Consider the following 4,720-nt stretch of genomic DNA (forward strand, 5'->3'; position numbering starts at 1 on the left):
AACAGTTCATGGAATTTCAAAGCTATGCTTGATTTCCAGTGCTACAATGTGAGTGTTGCTTCTCACTTGTTGCATAGGTTTAGTTATCATGCTTTGCCAATCTTGATATCCTTTTCTCGAATGTTCTTCGAGATATGATGATAAGATCTTTTGAGTATGTTTATTTTGTGATCTAGTCTGTCCAGCTACAAGAGTTGTTCTACGCATTTTTCAATGAAGAACCATCAAGTCAGGAGACATGTGATCTACCCAAGTTCAATGAAGAACTCTTTAACATAAATAACCCTGTTTTATTGCTTCTTAGGCAATATGTACTTTTACTTCAATTGTCCAGGTTGCTAGTGATGCTTTGTTTGGATATACTTATCCAAGCAGTTTACAGATATGTGGAAGACTTTCCAACTTTATCTTAGAACATAGAAATTAATATTTCCCACGCAACAACTCATGGTCTCCAATCCATGTTGCCATTTTAAACCACGATGCATATAGCTCGCTCTTGCCAATGGTTAATTCCAAAGGGATCTTGCTTGATCCTTTGCCAGTGTTTATGCGTGTAGCATCAATATTTAGCATATCTTTATTTCCTTGAATCAAGAACTATTCCTATGTACCTTTTTGAGTACCATAAGTTTTCCTTGATCTCAATCTAGTTGATCTCCACTTAGATCCATAGAGATTGGTATATGTTCGTCATGCTTAAAGCCATACGATACATTTTTGGCGATCCTCATATTATATCATACATGATAAGTTCTTTTGCAGAATTATTCTCAATTGAATTCTATTCATGTAACTTTAGCTCATTCAATTTCAGCAGATACTGAATCCAGCTAAATTCTTTGACATATAATATAGGTTTAAGAATCTCATTTAGACTCTTTGATGTTTAACTTAGTAAATGCTTATACATAGTTCAAACATCCTTTACTTAGATTTATTCATATGGGTCGAATATCTCCAATGGAGTCTTTCGTGTTTGATTTAGTAAATTCCATTACTTAATCTAAAACAATATTATCAGATCTTTGTGAATGGATCTTAATACCCAGTATGCACTAAGTTTCGCCTTGGTCCATCATTGATGAATAATTTCAAATCTAAGTCATTAGCATTTGAATGTTATTTTACAATAGAGAGATATGTGTATGACACACATAGGACCAATTATGTTTTATGTACTCCCACTAAACTTCTTATATATCTATAAGAATCATGTACATTTTATGAAACTAAAATACTTATTAGCTTCACTAAAATACAATTCCAATTACCAATTGCTTGCTTAAATCTGTACTTAGATTTCATAAGCTAGCATTCATTTCAAGCATTAATTGGATCCACAAATCCTATGACATGCCACGTATATAGTTTTCTTCCAACATTTGATTGAGGAAGATGTTTTGTCATCCAATTGCCATATTTACCAATATGCAATCATTGCTTGAATTATAGACTTGAGCATTACGATTATGCATGAGGTTTCAACACAATCCATGCCATGAATTTGCTTGTAATCTTTAGCAACTAATCTAGCTTTGTGTTGTGAACACAATTCCATGTTTGATGGTTTTTATCCTTAAAACAAACTTGCAACCAATAGGTGTGAAACTATTCTTGCAAATCAACAAAATTTCAATTTTGTCATCAAAACATTGAGTATGTTTTATGGCTTCTAACCACTTAAAACATTTGAGTCTATATATGGCCTCTAACCATTTTAGGGAATCTGGGTTTCGTCATAGCTTTCTTACAGGTCACAAACTCATTAATCTACATGATAATAGTTTGACTACAAGTTGTAGGTTTCTTCGCTATCTAATAGAAGAATCGCATAGCTTCAGTGACCTGAACTCCATGTTTCTTCACTATCCAATAGAAGAATATCATAGTTCCAGTGACTTGAACTCTATTCCTACTTGAGTATAGAACATCAAACAAATAGAATATCAATAGCCACTTGAAAGTCCTTTGAATATTCTGTTCTCCTTGAAGCACTTGTAAAGTCTTCTAAGAGATGTCTATTCTTTAAAGCCACTTCTAAAGTCCTTAAAGAATAAGTTCGGATTTTCTGAAGCACTTCGAAAAGCCTCCGGAATGTCCGTTTATGTTTGTTGTTCGCCTCGAAGACTTTCGAGGTCTATTTTCTCCCACTTGTCATTTTGGAAACGAATCTCCAAAAGGACATCATTTCGAGCAAACAAACATTATGTTCTCAAAAATTCGTGGTAGAAACAATACCCTTGTGTCTCATTTGAATAAATCACAATGAAACATATATCTATACTTGGGCCTTAGTTTGTTGAATAACAAACACTAAGCTCCCACTGAGTTTAGCAACTCTTTAGATATATAATTATGAAAAGATATTCTGAAATTACTTTTCAATAGCTTTGACGAATTTGGTTTAGTTTGGTGGTAGTTGAGCATTTTATTTTAGAAATTATAGGAAAAGTCTTTATGATTCATCATTGATCGAATCAAGTACTAATTGACTTCGATCATTCCAACGTAGATATTTCATATCTTATGGAGCTCGATCGTGAAATTACAACGCACAATCATTGATGATCATATTTGGTCTTAAAGTAATCATCATCATGATCTAACCTAGATCTTTATGAATTCTTGCCAAGTGGATTTTATACTTCTGAATCTTTGAACTAGCCAAACAGATTCAAATTTACATCACTCAAATCCAGGTGAAATAATAAAGTCATAAAATCTTTCTTTAGCTTTGAACTCTATTGTCTAGGCTTGCTTGTCTTAAATTGATCTAGAAATCAGCCAACTTTCAAAAGTCCATTAAAATAGAGCTTTTGAATGTTAACTTGTTGATATGGTCTAAGTAACAATGCCAAAGATTTGTGGAACTCAAATCAAGAGATTTATTTGAACCTAGTAAAGTTCTTATTGTTAAAGAGTTGTTTGTTTTAATCAAGCATATTGACTCAACCCGTAAATGACCATTTCATTCAAATAAACAAACAAACATTGTTTTTGTTTTTCTTGAATGTGAGTCTTTCTGTGTTTGAAGCAGAAATTTAGGTATGCTGATTATGGAACAAAATAGCCATTAAACATAAACTTATAGGTAGAACGGAATCGTAAATTCCTTTCATTTGTTCCTTGTTTTCCTATTTCTTGTACCCTTTCTTATAGTCTTAAGAATTGAATTCTCTAGTGTTGACTTTTATACTTTGTTAGACATGTCCAATGTCACTCCAACAAAGTTCTTACCATTTTATGTTGAATATTAAGTTTCAACTAAATGATCTTACCAGAAGCTTCTAAAGTTCTCTAAGCATCGATCTATTCGAATGTCTAGGAACTAGACTCATTCGAGAATTAAATGGACAAAGATATTAGGTTGTTAACCATTGGTAAAGCTGAGCGTTTAAACTCAATGCTTTATGATCTCAAAACTACATTGTATTTTTGAATCTACAAGCACCAATCGGTTCCCCATTCGATTTTGATATTCGAAAACAACCATAAAAGTCGCTAAAAGAAACGTACATTTTAAATTGCTCATTTTCTCTCATTTCCGTGAATCGTTCTTGGATTCATTACCAATCGAGAAAATTTACTGTTACCTTTCTAAAAGGATTTACTGTAGTGCAAGATATTTAATTATAAACAATAATTAAAACATACATTGAAGCATGCAAAGTCTAAACATTTATCATGAATAATAACTTGAAAATTAAAGCAATCATGCAATTCAAACAAGTTGTTATCATTTTATTCGATTTTATTGTTTCCGGCAGGTGTGAATAAAATGATTCGAAGACCCTAAAACCATTGAAGAATTAAGCACATTATGTATTTAGACTCAATTCTACCAATTATTCAGTCCTTATTAATTCTAATCAAGGTCTTTAACCTTAAAGGATTTGTAGACCTAATCAAGAGTTTATGACTAAAAATACTCCCACTTAAACCAATAACTTTATATGCTTTACTAATTTTAAACATAAAAATGTATTTCTAGTCTAACCGGAAACATAAAAATTTAATTAAAATTTAAAGCTCATATAAAATTATAATTGAATCCATTGATTTAATTTATTTTTCAGTTGAATCAAATGAATTTAAATTAATTCAAGGTTTAATTTTTAGTAAAATAATTAGTATAAATAAAATTTATAATAATTATAATATTCAAAATTAAATCCGAGAAAACAATTTAAATAATTAATTTTTAAATTTAATTAAAATTATTTCCGAACTGAAAATTTAAAATTAAAACGAAACGCATCAATACTTTGCAAGACGAGGCACTTGGGCTTGCTCCCAAGCCCCATCGAGCTACGATGCCCATGCCCCGTGCCTATTGATCGTCGCACATACCCCGCACAGCTGTACGCACCCACGCCCAAGCCACGCACACACGCAGCCCTTGCGGGCTACGCGGCGCGCAGCATTGCTGCGTTGTGGCTGCTGCTCCTCGGCGCGCATGGTGCGTTGTGGCGCAGCGTGCTGCTGCCCACACGCATCGTGCTATGCCGTGTGCCCATTCCCTCGCCCATCGCCCTACACGCAGGCCTAGGCGCAAGGCCTTGCGTGCCGCATAGCTCGTCGCTCGCTGCATTCGTACCGCACGGGCGACGAGCTCCCTTGCTCGTCGTCGCGTGCCCGCACTATACAACACCCCTTAAGGGTAACACGTAGCTTCCATTGCTTTGTGCGGGCAACATTTATGGGCATTTCATAAAAA

Source organism: Spinacia oleracea, chromosome 5 (assembly GCF_020520425.1).
Source record: "Spinacia oleracea cultivar Varoflay chromosome 5, BTI_SOV_V1, whole genome shotgun sequence".
NCBI lineage: Eukaryota > Viridiplantae > Streptophyta > Magnoliopsida > Caryophyllales > Amaranthaceae > Spinacia > Spinacia oleracea.